The sequence below is a fragment of the Dendrobates tinctorius genome, unplaced genomic scaffold (assembly GCF_039654945.1).
Source record: "Dendrobates tinctorius isolate UK_male_01 unplaced genomic scaffold, ASM3965494v1 ptg000383l, whole genome shotgun sequence".
Classification (NCBI taxonomy): Eukaryota; Metazoa; Chordata; class Amphibia; order Anura; family Dendrobatidae; genus Dendrobates; species Dendrobates tinctorius.
The window spans coordinates 771,440-789,743 of NW_027362049.1; the positions used below are offsets into that span (position 1 = coordinate 771,440).

Consider the following 18,304-nt stretch of genomic DNA (forward strand, 5'->3'; position numbering starts at 1 on the left):
GTGAGGCGTGGTTACTATGGGCGATGCGGTCACTTATCCTTTAGTCACACTTGCTATGCTTCCTGCACACAGCTGTATAGTGTGACGGTCTGCGACCCTTTATATCGGGCTAGAAGTGAGGCCTGTTCTCCTGCGGCACGTTCTTTCCCCCTCTCCCGCCTGCTCCTCACCAGCTGCCCCCAGTATTGGATTTCTTCTGATGAACTTCCATGCTACGAGTCCAGACAAGCCCCGGCACTCGGAGCCGCCCCCGCAGTGTAACGTCGCACAAGAACAGACAGGAGAGCCGTGGGAAGGTTACTCTCCGGGCAGCACACGAGCCGCGGACACATTGCCTCACATGACCGCCCCGGCCTCTCCAGTCAGGACTCGCTACCCACCCACGTGTCTCCCTGTTAACTTCCGCAGTTTGTCTCACCCTCTAACCACGCCCACAACGCCACGCCCACCCAGCTGACTCGCTGCGGCCACGCCCAGAAAATGTGTTTGTTCTGGAGTGAGAGGAGGACGGGAAGCGCGGAGGGAGCAGCGGAGTGCGCCCAGGTGAGTGTCCTGTGTGCGGGGCGTGTCCTCGCCGTGTCCCGGGGCTCTGAGCTGGTGTCATGGACGGCAGTGTACTCTGGGCTCTCACTTACCGCCCGAACTCCGGGCTAGCTGGGCTTCCTGTACAGCTGGACGGCTATTGCTTCCTGTTAGCAGCCAAGCTGGCTGGTCACGTGGCTTCAGCTCTGAGATCACCTCCATACAGAAGGTCCCTATAGTCTGGCTTCTTATAGGAGCCAATCCTGTTCTCATAGAGGAGAGTATGGTCCTGAAAGCAAGCCTAAGGCTGTGTTCACACACAGCGTTTTTACTGCGGTTTTCACTATAAAACCGCTAAAAATAAGGTGCACAGTCATTTCTATGCATTTTGCACTTTTTGTGCACATTGATGCGTTTTTTACCGCGAAAAAACCGCAGCATGCACATTAATTTTGCGGTTTTTTCCGCAGCTAAGGCTTCCCCCATGCTTTTGGAAACCGCTGCGGTAAAAAACGCCTCAAAAACGCATCAAAACCGCCGCGGAAAAATAGGTGCGGTTTCTGGGACGGGATTCAGGTTTTTGTGCAGAAATTTTCTGCAACGTGTGCACATACCCTAAAGGGCCTCTCTGGCTATAGGAGACCCCCATAATTCAGCCCCCACTGAAATAGAGTGTACTCTGGTAAATATTACCTCTCCCATGTTTATGTTGTTAATTGATGACATCATCATGGCCACAGGGGGGGCTATGATGTCATCACTGCACACCATAAACCTCATCTGGCCCAGATTGTCTGGGATCCACTTATTTCAATCTTTTTTTCTCTCTTTTGGGTGGAGTGGATCTTTTAGTTTCTACTAGGAATTATTGTTTTGATAGTATTCTGTATAAGCTGGTGGAGAGGGCAGCCTGTCTTCTGCTTGTCTGGCAGAGAACGGTGCCTACGTGGGCTGGTGGAGAGTGCAGCCTGTATTCTGCTTGTCAGGCAGAGATCGGTGCCTACTTGGCCTGGTAGGCTGGTGGAGAGGGCAGCCTGTATTCTGCTTGTCTGGCAGAGATCCGTGCTTACTTGGGCTGGTGGAGAGGGCAGCCTGTATTCTGCTTGTCCGGCAGAGATCAGTGCCTGTGTGGGCTAGTGGAGAGGGCAGCCTGTATTCTGCTTTTCTGCCAGAGATCAGTGCTTACGTGGGCTGGTGGAGAGGGCAGCCTGTATTCTGCTTGTCGGGTAGAGATCGGTGCCTACGTGGGCTGGTGGAGAGGGCAGCCTGTATTCTGCTTGTCGGGTAGAGATCGGTGCCTACGTGGGCTGGTGGAGAGGGCAGCCTGTATTCTGCTTGTCGGGTAGAGATCGGTGCCTACGTGGGCTGGTGGAGAGGGCAGCCTGTATTCTGCTTGTCGGGTAGAGATCGGTGCCTACGTGGGCTGGTGGAGAGGGCAGCCTGTATTCTGCTTGTCTGGCAGAGATCCGTGCTTACTTGGGCTGGTGGAGAGGGCAGCCTGTATTCTGCTTGTCGGGTAGAGATCGGTGCTTACGTGGGCTGGTGGAGAGAGCAGCCTGTATTCTGCTTGTCGGGTAGAGATCGGTGCCTACGTGGGCTGGTGGAGAGGGCAGCCTGTATTCTGCTTGTCGGGTAGAGATCGGTGCCTACGTGGGCTGGTGGAGAGGGCAGCCTGTATTCTGCTTGTCTGGCAGAGATCGGTGCCTACGTGGGCTGGTGGAGAGGGCAGCCTGTATTCTGCTTGTCGGGTAGAGATCGGTGCTTACGTGGGCTGGTGGAGAGAGCAGCCTGTATTCTGCTTGTCGGGTAGAGATCGGTGCCTACGTGGGCTGGTGGAGAGGGCAGCCTGTATTCTGCTTGTCGGGTAGAGATCGGTGCCTACGTGGGCTGGTGGAGAGGGCAGCCTGTATTCTGCTTGTCTGGCAGAGATCGGTGCCTACGTGGGCTGGTGGAGAGGGCAGCCTGTATTCTGCTTGTCCGGCAGAGATCGGTGCCTGCTTGTCCTTGGACCTCTGTTCTGGTGATGGGTACAGTATATTTAGTGGTGTACATTACAAGTTCTGTACTTTGGAGCTATATGGCCAGGTCTCTCCATACTTCAGCTGTGTCTGCCTGTCACACTAACCGCCTATATAGACCATGGCGTTTTCAGCCGATCGGTAGTTCCTCAGAGACTATATGTTGCTGGTGGTTACATTACACCGATGTGTCAGCTGCATCCTGCTCGCCCAATCCTCCTTCTCTGCATCCTGCCACTCGTCCTTTGTGTCTCTTCTGCTCTATTTCCTCTTACTGTATAAGTGTGTATACGGCACCCGCTGGGTGGTGATGAGGTTAAACCATAGCTTGGAGTAGTAAGTCATAACACTCTTCCCGCCATCCATCCCAGAGCCTGTATTGTGTATGGCAGCAGTGTAATGATTAGCACTTGTTGGTCTCTGATCACGACGTGGACCAGGGCAGTCTCCCCATCGGTGGTCCTTTACACCGTATTATACTCTGTCATTGGAGGGGAGAGTATAGGACATGCGGTATGTTACCATCGCTCGTGTATACAGCTGTCTTTCCCCCCATAAATAATTCCCTTTAAACATAAATCCTCTTAGTTTTTGCATGAAGAAAAGCTGGATGGCTACCAATATGGGCGTCATTACAGCCATTGGAGGGGTTGTCGCTCCACTTGTCGCCACTTGTTGTGAATGTGATGGGCCCCACAACTCCACGTTATGCCCAAGCTCTTCCTGCTTTGTTGGAGCTGGAGTGAACATGGCGTGAAAACACCAAAAGTCTCATTTCTTGCATAACCTCGTATTTCCGCAAAAGAATGTGACTTTTCCAAGCTTTTTCTTTCACCAGAAATCTGTCGAAAAAGCTTTGATGAATTGCCTCCTATGGGTCCTATCCGTGAAGATTATGGATGGACTACAGACATCGAGGAGACCTAAGGGATAGAGCAGATGCTACATTTTTCAACTTTTTTTTTTTTTTTGTGCGTGTAGAAAATGGAAAAAAAAAAAAACAAAACAAAAGATTTGACCGCACCCTGAGGATGAGGTGTGATGAAACTTTCAGTAAATAATTTATCAGAAGCTGTCTGGGCTTTTCATGATCTATGATGAAAGCATACGGCTTCTGCTTTTTAGCAGCCTGTGACTTATGTTGGGGGATGCGCTTTATTGCTATGGGGGTAGTTTTGATGAATAATGTAATATCAGAATTTCTGAAGGCAAAACAGTCCGGTAGTAGGAGCCATCAGCTTAATGAGAAGTGCTGGAACTACCATGTGTGTTGGTTTCAGGGTCGGGTGTCAGATACTTGCCAATTGCATGAGTCTGCAGCGCTTTAGGCTAACTTCACATTCGCGTTTTTTTTGCGCAGCGCATCGTGCGCAATAGAAACGCATGCAAAAAAACGCATTTGTTCTCTAGGGGTTAAAACTAGTGTCTACACATGTTTATGCCAAAAACGCAAGCGCACGAAAACACAGACAAATGCATGTACATGCGCGCGCCTGTGTTCCCATAGACTGTAATGGGTTATTTTGTCGCGTTCCGTGCGCAACAGGTTGCCTAGGTGCACACCTTGAAAAACGCATGCGCACGAAAACGCATGCAAACGCAAGACCATATGCACGCCATGTTAAACATAGCTACGGATGACGCATGCGCATGGACGCGCACGATGCGCTGCGCAAAAAAAAACGCTAACGTGAAACCAGCCTTAGGTGGCCATACACACTGGGTAAATGTGGGCCAAACTACACTACATGAGCAAAAGTATTGGGACACCCACACGTTACACCCACAGGAGCCTTTGACATCCCATTTTAAATCCATAGTTCTTAATATCGAGAAGTTTCCCCGTTAGATGATATAACCGCTTCCACTCTTCTGGGAAGGTTTCCTTCAAGACTTTCGAGATTGTCTGTGGGAATTTTTTCCCATTCATCCAGAAGAGCATTTGTGAGGTCAGACACTGATGTTGGAGGAGACGTCCCGGGACGCAATCTCCAAATGTTGGATGGGTTTGGGGTCAGGACTCTGCGGTCAGTCAAGTTCTTCCACACCAAACCCATTCCCACAGTCATGCCTTTATGGACCGTGCATGGGGCACAGTAACGGTGGACCAGAAACATTCCCACGTAGCTGGAAGCATACAGTTGTCCAAAATGTCTTGGTATTCTGAAGCAGGTTGCCCAGTCCTAGGGTACCGTTACACTAAGCGATGGACCAGCGATCCCGACAACGATATGGATCGCTGGTACATCGCTAAGTGGTCGCTAGTGAGCTGCCACACAGGCAGATCTCACCAGCGACATAGCAGGGGTCGGGGGTCGCTACTTACCTGTCAGACGAGGCGATCCTGCGTCCTCACGCCCGCGCGTTGCTTGTCTCCACAGCAGGAAGCTGATGACGAGAAATGGTCCAGGACATTCTCGCGCAATCAGCGATAGCCAGCGAGGGAGCCGGTCGGAGGTAAGTATCACTTGTAGCGATATCGCTGCTGCGTCACAAAACCAGTGACGTTACAGTGATATTGCTAGCGATATCGCTATGTGTAACGGGCCCTTAAGGCCGGGGTCAGACTTGCAAGCAACTCGGATGAGTCTCGCGTCTCAATACCCGGCACTCAGACTGGAGCACTCAGCTGTATAAAAATACATGCAGCCGCACACTCCGGTCCCGAGTGTCGGCGTCAGTGTCAAGTATTGAGACGCGAGACTCGTGCGAGTTTCTCGCAAGTCTGACCCCGGCCTAAGGCCTCTTTCACACTTCAGTTTTTTGCATCAGTTCAAATCCGCCAAAAAGGCAGACAAGCGGATCCGTTCTGAACTGATGTGAACGGATGGCACAGGATCCGTTTTCAGACGGATTCTGAAAATGAGGAAATTTAAAGGAAACGCTGGCCGGGAAGGAGGAGAGAGAGAGAGAGAATTTTTTTTGTCTGGCACCCAGAAAGAATTTGGGGTTAAATGAGTGTCTGGAGGATCCGCCAGAAAAAAAAACGTTACAAGCTCCGTTTTGAAATCTTTGAGGGTGGTGACGGACAGCAACTTTTGGCGGATCCGCAAAAAAACCTGATGCAACGGACGGCAATCCGTCACAATCCGCCAGTAATGGAAGTCAATGGGGAAAAAACGGATCCTCAAAAGAAAATTGAGGATCCGTTTTTTTCAAAACCTGGCGGATTGTGACTGATTGTAAAAAACTGAAGTGTGAAAGAGGCCTAAGAAGAAAAGTCTGCAGTCACTCTGTGCCGAATCATGATACAGCCCTTTATGACTTCCATTCAGGGCTCTCTCACACGAGCGTAGAACACGGCCGAGTTCTATCTGATGATATATGGGATAGCACTTAGCCAAATATTATACTGTGGGGCAGTGCAAATCTGCGACTTATTTTCTTGTGCTGGTTCAGCATGAGAAAACAATCGCTGTCATTGCATCTGATGACTGGATCACGCTCTCCCATACAAGTCTATGGGTGCGCGTGAAACCTCAGACTGCAGTCTGATGTCATCCAAGTGCAGTCTGGATAACCGTTTATGTGCTGATGGTAATACCAGAGGAGTTTGGACTTGGAACTTAGCACAGTTTTGAAAACATTTATTCACTATGTGCCTCGCCACTCGGTGACCCTGCGCTGTAACTTTGTTGTCTACCATATCGTGGCTGAGAAGCTGTGGATCCCTAACTCTTCCACTTTCTATTAATACCACTCAGTTAATGAGGGAATATTTGGAAGAAATGAATCAAACGGACTTGTTATATTGGTGACCTCCTAGTACAGGACCATGCTCAAATTTGCTAAGTTCTTTAGATTGACCCATTCTTTCTTGGATGTTAGGAAAGACCAGCAACATGGGGAGAAGGGTGAATGTTATACACCAGTGACAATAGGGTCGAATGAAACATCTGATTTCAGTGATTAAAGGAAATCTGTCAGCAGGTTTTTGGTGTGAAATCTGAGGACAACATGAGGTAGGGATTAAAACACAGAATTCAGTGATGTGTCACTTATTAAGCTGTGTGCAGTTGTTTACAGTGAAGGTTTTGTCTCTAGGACATAATCACTGCCGGGTCTGATGAGCACACGGCTGCTAGTCTGACACGCCCCCTCCTGTGATAAGCGGTTCACTGTCTATAGACCATGTACATACATAGTAAATGAAATGTAAAGTGCTGCGGAATATGTTGGCGCTATAGAAATAAAATTTATTATGATTACATACAGAGCCTGGTGGGGGCAGCTTTCTCAGCTTTATTTCATGCTAATGTTAAAAACTGTCAGAACTGGTACACCCAGTAATCTAAGTGATACATCATTGGATTCAGCTTCTCTTTGCCTAAATCATGCTGCTTTGAGATGAGGTAGCAAAAACCTGCTGACACATTTCCTTTAAGAAGCATGTCCCAATACTTTCATCTGTATAGTGTACCTAAATGTTGTAGTGTAGCAATGCTGTTGGAGAGAAAAGGGGCTACATGACCACTGGGACCCATGCATAATGTCTCATCCATATTATGGCCTCATGACCTGGACTAAAAGCGTAATATATGGCTGTAGGATTATAATTGTGCTAGGGATTGCGTAATCCTTTATTACTAGAAACATGAGGTCTTGATGACATTTTACACCGCAGCCAGTGGCATAAATGGTGGGCAACGGTGGTATAACGAGTAGGTGGGTAGAGAACCCCTGCTGTTACAGACTTACATGTGTGAAGTACGAGTTGTCTACTCTACCATCCAAGGACCATTAATATTGTAAACCAATAAAAAAAGTTTTTCAGCCTCGATCCTTCAATTGCTTTTTTTGTCTTTATTTTATAGGTGACTTTTGTTTTTTATCTTGTGTGTGTTTGACTTTTTTTTGCACCAAATTCTTAAGAGGTGTATATGAATTGATGAATTTTACGCAAAATCTAAGGTTTTTTTAATTTTTCTTGTCCTTACCTTTTTAGTGCAAAAAGTCACATGATTTTTTAAAATGTCTTGTTAATCTTGAACTGCTCAAAAATAAAATTAGGCAGATGGTACTAGAGTGCAATTGCGCAAAAAATATTGCCACATTTCAAAAAGATGCAATTGAGTAATTAGGCTGAAACATCTCTAAGGAAACCCACGTCAGCACTGTTGAACCCATGTTGTACTTTTTTTTTTTTTTTTTTTTCCTCCAAATACTGACTGGGTGAAAACCTGTAATTGCAACAGCTCTATTGACGATAATTTTCCATTGTGATGTTCACATTCTCTCCGGCACCACACGCTGCCTGGATTGGCATGGTTTTTCTGTGTGTATAGGGAGAGACATGTCACTCCAGGAGAGCAGGGAGAATCCCCTGGGGACCCGGCTATACAGCTAGTCTTTATCGTGCAGCTCGGTCCCTTTCAAAGTACCGTATTTTTTGGATTATAAGATGCACTTTTTTTTCCCAAAAAACCTTTTTTGGGGGGGAATGGGGGTGCGTCTTAAATTGCGGATATACCTTACCGGTACCATGGCTGCAGGCCACAGGCTGGGATGAGAGGGTGTCCGGCGGTGCTGAGGGTGTGTGTGGTGCTGCTGTGGGGGCACTGCTGACGTTTTGTAAAAGGCCAGAGTCCCCGCTGTTACATGGATTCCTCTGCGATGACCTCCGGGAAAATGGCCAGGGACCGTACATGCGCAGATGGAGATCTCGGGAGATGAGATCTCAGCGTTGAAATTTCATCTCCAGAGATCTTGGTGCCTAGATCTCCATCTGCGCATACAACGTCCCCGGCCATTTTCCCAGAGTCCACCGCATAGGAAAGCATGAAACTGTGGCGGCTATGGCCTTTCACAAAACGTCGGCAACACCCCCGCAGCAGCGCGTCGCACATCGGAACACCCCCTCATCCCAGCCTGCGGCCTTCAGGATCACCCCACTCCTGCCTCCTCCAGCAGAGACCCTGGGACCCCTCTTCATCGCAGCCACCACCCCTCGGTAAGAAATAAGACGCATGGATTATAAGAAGCACCACCATTTTATTTAAAAGAAAATTGCTATTTTTCTCCTCAAAATTTGGGGTGCGTCTTATAATCGGAAAAATACAGTATGTCTTTCTCTGCTATGCCACAGAGTTTGAGTTAAAAACATGCCTGTATGAGATGATGATTTATTTCTATAGCGCCGACATATTCCGCAGCACTTTACATTTCAGAGGGGATTTGTACAGACAATAGACATTACAGCATAACAATAATCACATAGATCGTAACACCAAGAGGAATGAGGGTCCTGCTCGCAAGCTTACAATCTATGAGATCATACAGCCAGTGCCTGATACATCCTGCCCATCTGTGGGCAGCATCTATCAGGTGTCGGGTTCACTTTAGGCTCCCTTCATACGTCCTGGTGATTCCCTTACTGGAAAATCAGTACCGGCGACATGTCTGTGTCAGTGTGCCACGTAAGGAATGGAACGCAGCATAGGAATTAAAAAGTGTTATGTATTAAAGATGTTGAAAGAGAGAGAGATAGCGATGAGGAGCATAGAAATATGTCAGTGTGATATGTAATCAGTGCTTCGTTTGTGTCGTTTTCTGTACTTGAATTTATTGAATACATTTAAAAAAAAAAAAAAATGGCACGGGTCCCCTTTATTTTTACTAACCAGGTAAGGGAAAGCAGACAGCTGTGGGCTGGTATTATTTTGAGAAGGGGCCAGTATCCACCGGGACCTGATGCAGTAATAAGGGGGCTGCGGGGGGCATCTTATTATGTTGATCAAAATGCAAGGTCTGAATAACCGGGGCAGGATGATTTACTGTTTTATATAAACTTTATGAAAAGCAGTACATTATATGGTTTATCTGCTGCAGGTAAGAACACATGTTGCAATAAGCCCTATCATGACATGTAGTAGCTGTTAATCTTTAATTTTGCTTAATGATAACATTATGAAACAATATTAATAAACAGAATAAGTTTGGCCCTCCATCACATTCATAGGATCTCATGTGGCCGCTTGGGATAATTAATTGCCCACTTCTGGAATAGATGAATGCAGATAAAACTGGAATGTGCGCACACTGATATGGGCAAGGTTATCACTAGCCAATGTGGCCCGAGTGTAATAAGAGTACAAATCAAACCGTAGGCAATACAATGCATGTCTAGAGGACTAAACGACCTATTGCAGTTCCCAACTTGTATTTTTATACAAGTACGGTAGTAACTTTCTTTTAGGAATGAGGGTAAGCACCATTCTGTGGTGCTCATCTCTTGTGCTGCCTCTCCAGTGGGGTTACTTTTAGGCTAACTTCCCACAATTGTTTTTTGATGCTGTATATTGTCACTACACAAAAAAATGCATTGTTACAGTTCCAGCACAATGAATGGGTTTTATAGAAATCTCATACCCAATGTGTTTTTATTCGGTCGTCCATGACAGCACCACCTGAGAGAGGGGATCCACCCCTTAGGAACAGGAAACCTACAGATACAAAAGGGTGGCACCTCTCCCACGCATCAGTTGGTTTCCTGTTCCTAGAGGACAGGACTCTCTACAGATCGTCCGTCATGGAGTCGTCGTTGAGTACCCAGGCCGGCTGACCGACTCAGGTAGCGAGGGGGTCTCCTACCTCGGTCAGTGCGGGGTCCCTGGAGGCGCCACGGTGGGGCCGGGTAGGTAACCACGGCAGTGGTCGGAGCAGGGGTCCGGTGGATGCCGTCTCCAAAAACGCCAGCACCTGGTATGTATGCCCCGGTCCTGCTGCGCTTCCCCAGGCCCGGTCCTCCCGGTCAGTGCTGGCCCCTGGCGGGCTCATGGCGGCGTGCGCAGAGGGGCAGTGGGGCATTCCGGCCAGGAGGCGCTGCGCGGCTCCTTCGCGCGCGCTCCCGCAGGGCTCTGATGAGCGGCGGAAGTGACGCGGCGGAAGGGGCGGAGCGATAGCGCCGATACCGGAAGTCGGGTGCCGGCCGGCCTCCGGCGCGCGCCGCGGGTGCATGCCCGTCCGGTGGTCGCGCGGCGACCCGGGTAAGGCGAGGGGGGCCGGAGCATGGGGGAGGGAGTGCGGAAAGCCGGGTGGGTGGTGCTATGGCAGGATACCTGCTGACCCGGACACCAGGAGGGCATATAAGGCAGATGGGGATGCCGCTGGGGTGCTTCTGAAGGCCCCAGCAATGGATTCAACGGAAGCCCCCTTGGACCAGCAGGACGAGGCGCAGGAGCGCCCGCAAAAACAGGCCACGACAAAACCGCTTGCGAGTGGCCAGCAGAAAAAACAGACGAACTAGCGACCAGAGCCGCGAAAGTTCCTCCAGAAAGGACCCCCCTGCCTCCCTCCGTGATCCGGTACCTGCTTCATCTGCATGGGTAAGAGATCTCCGTGAATGTACCCTGATGCAGTGTTCCCTTATGTTTTGTTTTTTTTCAGGGGAAGAAGGCTACGGGAAAACAGAAGCACAGGGAATGTGCCCTCTGTAGTTCCCCCCCTACCAGATGGCCACCCTAAAAAATTATGCCATCCATGCATTCGGCAAACGGTAGGGGTTATTAAAGACAGGGAGTCCAGGGGTAGATTGTCAGGCCCTTATACTCTCCCCCGTTTATGCAGGTAGCGGAAGAGACACCTGACTTCACTTCGAACCTGAGAGAGATGATCAGGGCAGAAATGAAAGTCTTACCTCAAAGAGAACCTTCTAGGAGAAGAGAGGCTAGTGGTTCAGGCTCGGAGACCTCAGTCGCCCCTGGGAAAGGCGATAATTCCTCGGACTCCTCGGCCTCCTCGTCGTCTTCCTTGGATGAAGACTCTAGCCGGTTCTGCTTCTCCTTAGACCAGATGGACAGATTAGTGAAAGCAATACGGTCCACCATGGGGGTAGCGGACAAAAAACGGGAACTCTCAGCACAGGACATAATGTTCGGGGGTCTAGACCCAAAAAAACGCAGAGCTTTTCCATTAAACGATAAGGTTCAGAACCTAATTGACAGAGAATGGAAGAGACCGGAAAAAAGGGGCTCCATGCCACCAGCCTTTAAGCGGAGATACCCCTTTGATAACCCAGTAGTAAATAGATGGGATAAAGCCCCGAAACTAGACGCAGCAGTAGCCAAAGCATCTAAAAAATCTGCCATACCATTTGACGATATGGCCGCCTTGAAAGATCCGCTAGATAAAAAAGCGGATTCTTTTCTTAAAGGGACATGGGAGATGTCAGTAGGCGCGTTAAGACCAGCGGTAGCTGCCACCTGTACAGCCAGATCGATGATGGTCTGGCTAGATCCGCTGGATTCCGAGCTAAAAGTCGGAGCTTCAAGATCATCTATTCGGAAAAGTTTGCCGATCATTCAGAATGCCGCGGCGTTTTTAGCCGATGCTTCTGCAGACTCTGCAAGAATGGCGGCTAAAGCCGCGGGTCTATCTAATGCAGCGCGAAAAGCGCTCTGGTTAAAATGTTGGCCAGGAGATATTCAAGCCCGGTCCCGTCTCTGTTCCATTCCCTGCGAGGGGGAGTACCTATTCGGCCCTGTCTTGGACGAATTGTTAGAGAAAGCTGGAGATGACAAAAAGAAATTTCCCAGTCTCCCGAACCCCTCGTACAGACGTCCTTTTTTCCGGAGAAGGCCGTCCAGAGATCAGAGTAGATGGGAGGAGAAAAAAAGGAAAGGTACAGGATTCATGTTTGGAGGGGGGCGCCAGGAAGGTCCAGCTCGAGATACGAAAAAGCCGCCCCAATGACTAGTTACCCCGGTAGGAGGGAGACTAGCTGCCTTCTACCCATCCTGGTCTCTGATCTCTAATAGCAGCTGGATATTGGGGATAATAGCCGTGGGACTACGACTAGAGTTTTCTAGGGTTCCCCTTGATCAATTTAAAATCACCCCACTCAGGTCGTCTGCTTCAGAACAAGCTGCCCTGGAGGCCGAGGTTCATGACCTGTGCGCCAAAAAAGTCCTGATAGAGGTTCCAGAGGGAGAATGGGGGAAGGGATTCTACTCCCCTCTGTTCCTGGTCCGCAAACCAGACAGCTCCTTTAGGACAATAATAAACCTTAAGGCCCTCAACAAGTTTTTGGTCATACGTCCTTTTAAAATGGAAACAATTAAATCTGCAATAAAATTGCTGTTCCAAAACTGCTTTATGGTGGTGTTAGATCTGAAAGACGCATACTACCATATACCCATCCATGCAGGCCATCAGCGGTTTCTCAGAGTGGCGGTTCAGTTGGATGGGTCAATTCGACATTTCCAATATGCGGCCCTCCCTTTTGGAGTGGCAGTCGCTCCCCGAGTGTTTACTAAAGTAATAGCGGAGGTCATGGCCCATCTACGTGAATTGAACATTCTGGTGATCCCCTACCTGGACGATTTTCTTATTGTAGGTAAAACGGCGAATCATTGTTTACAACAGCTACAAAAGGCAATGTCCGCCCTAGAACGGTTAGGATGGTTGCTGAACGTCAAAAAGTCTCGGTTGCAACCAATGAAAGTCCAACAATTCTTGGGCCTAACCCTGGATTCTGAAAAACAGGAATGCCGTCTGCCTCCGGAGAAGCTTGTTCGCCTCCATTATCAGATCCTGAACGCCTCCAATAACCCCACCATGTCCCTCAGGAAAGCCATGTCCCTTCTAGGCTCTCTTTCGGCCGGTATCCCGGCAGTCCAGTGGGCCCAGTTTCATGCAAGGAAACTACAGAGCGAGGTCTTATTACATCAAAAGGTCCTTGGGGGTTACTTGGAGGGTCAGCTAACCTTGTCCCGTAACACAAGGGAGTCCCTAGAGTGGTGGTTAGACAAGGATAACTTGTCTAAAGGGGTGCCCTGGGAGTATAACGTAACCCGCATAGTCACCACGGATGCTAGTCCTTACGGTTGGGGAGCTCATATGGGTGAAATATTAGTCCAGGACCAATGGCAACATGATCAGTTAGGAATGTCATCTAACCTAAAAGAATTGACAGCAGTAGAACAGGCGGCTAAAAAGCTCCTTGTGTATCTACAGGGCCATCACGTGCGGGTGTTCTCCGACAATCAGGTCGCCGTGGCATATATCAATCACCAAGGCGGGACCCGTTCCAGACCCCTGATGATTGTAGCAGAGCGGTTGTTCCATCTAGCAGAACAATACTTTCTATCTTTAACAGCGTTGCATATAAAAGGAAGAGACAACATCACGGCAGACTTTTTAAGCCGCAATCAGCTAAAGCAAGGGGAATGGTCCCTAAACTCCTCCATATTCAATCTGATTGTTCAAAAGTGGGGATATCCAGAGGTAGACCTCTTCGCCACCAGAGACAACAGGCAATTGAAACAATTCTGCTCCCTAAATCCCAGAGAGAATCCTCTGGCGGTAGATGCCTTCCTGATAAAGTGGGACTTCAAACTAGCCTACGCCTTCCCTCCCCTATCTCTTCTACCCCTGGTGATGAGGAAAATCAGGAAAGACAGAGCGAGGGTTATAGTCATCGCTCCATTTTGGCCCAGGAGAGCATGGTTCTCATGCCTCAGGACCATGTCGGTGTCCGATCCTTGGGTTCTGCCGGACATCCCGGATCTCCTGTCCCAGGGCCCAGTCTTCCATCCTCAGGTGGCTGGCCTTCATCTGACGGCGTGGAGTTTGAACGGTCATTATTAGAAGAGAAGGGCTTCTCCGCAGACCTAATTAACACCCTACTTAAGAGTAGAAAAATCATTACCACAAAAATTTATGTCAGAATTTGGAAGAAATTCCTTCAAAACTCAGGAGTAGTCGCTAGGGATTCAGCGCCTATAATGCAGATATTAGAGTTCCTACAAAAAGGTCTGGACATGGGGCTCTCTACCAGTACCCTTAAAGTACAAGTGTCAGCCTTGGGGGCTCTGTTTAGCTGTAACATCGCTGGTAATTATTGGGTAAGCAGGTTCATTAAGGCGGCAGGTCGATCCAGGCCAATAATGAAGGATAGGTTCATGCCGTGGGACTTGAACCTAGTCCTCACTGCTATGACAGAGACCCCATTCGAACCTATCTCGTCGGCTTCCCTAAAAAACCTGTCCCTCAAGGTAGCCTTCCTGGTAGCTCTAACATCAGCCCGCAGAATAAGCGATATCCAGGCTTTATCTAGGTGTCCTCCTTATTTACAGTTCAAAGAGGATAGGGTAATACTTAGACCTGACCCAGCGTACTTGCCGAAGGTAGTGTCTAGTTTCCATAGGACACAGGAAATAGTTCTTCCATCCTTCCTCCCTAATCCAACTAACGAGAAGGAAAAGAAACTACACACCCTGGATGTCAGGAGAGGCCTCATAGAATATCTGACAGTCACCGATCCCTGGAAGAAAGATAATGCCCTATTTATCTCTCATCAAGGCCCCAGGAAAGGTTGTAGAGCATCAAAAAATACACTAGCCAGATGGATTAGAGAGGCGATTTCAATAGCATACACCTCAAAGGGCAGGTCGCCACCCGGGAAGCTGAGGGCGCATTCCACCAGAGCCATGGCAACCTCATGGGCCGAAAGATCAGAAGTCTCCATTGACCAGATTTGTAAGGAGGCTACTTGGTCCTCTCCGAGCACCTTTTATAGTCATTATAGGCTAGACCTGGGTGCTTCCACAGACCTCTCTTTTGGTATAAGGGTGCTGCAGACTGTAGTCCCTCCCTAAAGCTGATATTACTCTCTGTAAATCTCTCAGGTCATGCTGTCATGGACGACCGAATAAAATCTTAGTTACTCACCGGTTAACGGTATTTTTCGGAGTCCATGACAGCACCCGTATATTCCCTCCCTTATAGTTTGATTGGGGTGTGCACGTCTATTTCTTGTATATGCTCACTGGTGGTAAAAGTTTATAATTGTAAAGAATACTGTACATAAATCATGCATTAACCTTGGAAGTCCTCTTGTGCTCTGTAATCCAACTGATGCGTGGGAGAGGTGCCACCCTTTTGTATCTGTAGGTTTCCTGTTCCTAAGGGGTGGATCCCCTCTCTCAGGTGGTGCTGTCATGGACTCCGAAAAATACCGTTAACCGGTGAGTAACTAAGACTTTTTTTCGTCTGTTTTTTAACACGGAGTGAACTGACCTGGCCTGAGGTGCACTTTTGAAGTCCACAATTGTCAACTTCTCTTGCAGTAAATACCATATGCGGTTTATTTTTGGATTTTCCTCTTAGACTTAAATGAGAAAAGGAAAATCTGCAAGTTAAAACCACATGACTGTATCAATAATGTTTTATCAAAGCTGGGTAGCCATGAAGTATCCAAAACAAAGCACTTTTATTTAAAGCTTGACTTACCAGAAAGACAAACTTGCTCCAAAAAAAGTGATTAAAAAATGCAAGTTCCCTAATCTAGCTAATTGGGGCAGAAATGCTGCAGGAAACTTACAGCATAAAATACATGCACTAAAATACTCATCATGGGAACTTTGGTTTGTCCAGCTACTTTTTACTCATGTGGTGAGGTCTTGTTGTTTTTGGGGTTTTTTTTAACACCTTTGCGACATATAGCGTATAGGTACATCATGGGTCACCTCCCTCTCTTTGATGCAGGCTCTGGCACTGAGCCCGCATTTTTTTCAGGCACCTGACAGCTGATCTGATCAGCTGTCAGGTGACCCTGACAGCTGCGGGTTGAATTGTGATCCACACGCGACCTTTAACATGTTAAATGCTGCTGTCAATCTCTGACAGCGGCATTTAACATGTACGCCGGAAGCGCATCATAAACCCCAACTATTGGCGCCCCTGTCACATGATGCCGGGTGCCGATGGGTTGGCATGACAACAGGTGTCTGCAGGAGAACCTGTGGTTGCCATTGCAGATCTGCTATGAATGCAGCCTCATGGCTGGAGTTCATAGCAGGTGATCATTTTTGTGACGTGTGAATGCACATTTCACGTTCTGCCAATGGTCGGACCCTTGCCACTCAGTAAATTATCACGTATTCTATTTTCTTCAGACAACCCCTTTAATTTAGTATCCTACTTATTGCTATTTTCTTAGATTACTTTTGGTGTAGCAGAGATACTGGCAGAGAGAAAATAGCAGGATTGTCCAAATGATGTTCCTCGGATACTGGTCGACCTGATTACGGATGTTATCCTGAATGATCAGGCTGCTTCTTTTGGTGCTTCCTATAGTGATTCTTCTGCTTCTGAACTTTATTTTTATGACGATCCTTTTTTTTATGTTTCCTTTTTCTCTTCTCTTCTTGATTTTTCTCTACATTGTACAATTCTCTTCTCATTCGTGGCTCTTTTTCTTTCATGGACATAATGAGTGGTGAAGGCTGATCTTCATATGGTATTAAATAGTCTTGCTTGTGGTTTGGTGGGCTTGCGGCACAGTGAAGAGCACATATACAGTGGGTATGGAAAGTATCCAGACCCCTTGAACCTTTTTGCATTTACCAAATGGCTGCAATGAAACAAAGAGTGAAAAATTTAATTTTTTTTTTCATTAATGTACACTCATCACTCCGTTTTGACTGACAAAAAACAAATGTAGAAATGTTTGCATATTTATTAAAAAAGAAAAATGGAAATATCACATGGCCATAAGTATTCAGACCCTTAGCTCAGTATTGAGTAGAATCACCCTTTTGAGCTAGTACAGCCATGAGTCTTCTTGGGAATGGTGCAACAAGTTTTTCACACCTGGATTTGGGGATCCTCTGCCATTCTTCCCTGCAGATCCTCTCCAGTTCCATCAGGTTGGATGGTGAACGTTGGTGGACAGCCATTTTCAGGTCTCTCCAGAGATGCTCAATTGGGTTTTTGAATTTACCAAATGGCTGCAATGAAACAGAGTAAAAATGTAAAGGGGTGTGAATACTTCCCAAACCCACTGTATAATAAGCCCTGGACGCTGATTCTCAGGGAGCTATATATCTGGCCCATAGATTTTAACAGCTCATTTACATAAGGTAAATTTGGGTTTCATGGAATATATCCACGGGTTACAGATGTCAAGGTGTCATTTTATATTGTTTTCTAAGACTTGTATACTTATATAGACACTAGTAATGAGCAAGTATACTCATTGCTTGGGTTTTCCCGAGCATGCTCGGGTAGTCTCCGAGTATTTTGGCGTGCTCGGAGATTTAGTTTTCCTCGTCTTACCTGCATGATTTGCGGCTGCTAGACAGCCTGAATACATGTGAGGAATGCCTGTTAGGGAATTCCCACATGTATTCAGCCTGTCTACAAGTCGCAAATCATGCAGGTAAGACGAGGAAAACTAAATCTCCGAGCACGCCAAAATACTCGGAGACCACCGGAGCATGCTCGGGAAAACCCAAGCAACGAGTATACTCGCTCATCATAGTTAACCTACGGAATTCATAAGAGAATATTAATTACTCTAAATACGGTACTTTAGTATTGTATAAGCAATCAAATGTTCGCAGGTTCAAGTTTCCCCGAAGGAACTAAGAAACAAAGTTAAAAATTTAAAAAAATGAACAAAATAAAAACATCCAAGTTTAAATCTCCCTAGTTTCTGCGCTCAAAGAAAAAGAAGTTAAGTAAAAAAAAAAAAAAAAAAACATTTTGGGTAGTGTCATGTCTACAAAAGCCTGATCTGTGAAAGTATAAAATCAAAACAGACTCCAGAATTGGCGATTTTGCAATTTTTATTTTTTTATTTTTTTTTTATTTTTGTGTTTCGTCCATTCAGCAATAAAAAGTGATCAAAATAATATCATATGTACCTAAAAACCTCATCAAAGCAAGTAAAGCTGGATCATATATGGTATCATTGTCTATTATTCAAAGTATTTTTCTTGCATTGATTATATTTGTATGAACTTTACATTGTAAAGGGGTAT

General features: G+C 47.2%; 1 protein-coding gene across 2 annotated transcripts in view; it reads left to right on the forward strand.

Moving 5' to 3' along the window:
* The first annotated feature begins 366 nt into the window (after positions 1-366).
* Positions 367-18,304, forward strand: part of RHBDF2 (rhomboid 5 homolog 2) — a 125,002-nt gene continuing 107,064 nt past the window's right edge. The window contains exon 1 of one of the 2 annotated variants that reach the window (XM_073563154.1): positions 367-543. The gene's annotated coding sequence lies outside the window, so the exon portion shown is untranslated. Of the gene's footprint in view, positions 544-730; positions 752-18,304 lie in introns of those variants that run through there. The other variant, XM_073563157.1, reaches the window with a different exon arrangement.